Consider the following 756-nt stretch of genomic DNA (forward strand, 5'->3'; position numbering starts at 1 on the left):
AAAAAACGTGTTTCAATGCAAACATTTTATTTGATACAATACATCTGCCTTAAAACAAATTGCTTTGAACAAAAAGCGATCATCTTATTTAATTATAAACCAAACATGTAGCTTGTAAAATGTTAGCTTCTGATCAAGTAAAAAAAAAGTCCTCATCGAAAACAAGAGAGCTTTTGTCTCCATCATTTCCAAAAAATGCTTTTTTCTCAGGCTGAATTTTTAAAATTCCTTCTGGCTGCTTTAAAGGAGTCGGCTGGTTCTCACGGTCATCTCTGTGCACGTGTGTGTTTGTGTGTCTTTGTGTTTATGTGTGTGTGTTTAGGCTTTAAAGGTTTTAGCTGCAGGTCGGGAGTAAAAGCAAAACACAACAACCCTGAGCAGCTGTAGAAACAGTAACTGGAGCCTGACGGAGATTCTGCAGAAGACCGAGGACAATACGTGCACACACGACGTCAACATATTAAAAATACATTTAAGATCTGGACAAACAGCACTTCAGCTGCTCATGATCTGCACCCTCCATGTCACTGATGTGAGGTGGGCTCTTTAATTAGAAAATTATCAATAAAGTCAACAAGTGTTAAAACAAACTGAAGGAAAAAACATGTTTATTGATTGAACATGTGCTGACAAACCTTTACCCTGAGCTTGTTTGTGTCGATGAAGTCAAATCAATGAATTTACAGCACAGAGACAGCTCATCAGATTTCAGCTGATACAGAAAGATGTGTGTCTTTGTGTCTATCTGTGGGGGGG

The sequence above is a fragment of the Austrofundulus limnaeus genome, unplaced genomic scaffold (assembly GCF_001266775.1).
Source record: "Austrofundulus limnaeus strain Quisiro unplaced genomic scaffold, Austrofundulus_limnaeus-1.0 Scaffold143, whole genome shotgun sequence".
In the NCBI taxonomy this organism is placed as follows: Eukaryota; Metazoa; Chordata; class Actinopteri; order Cyprinodontiformes; family Rivulidae; genus Austrofundulus; species Austrofundulus limnaeus.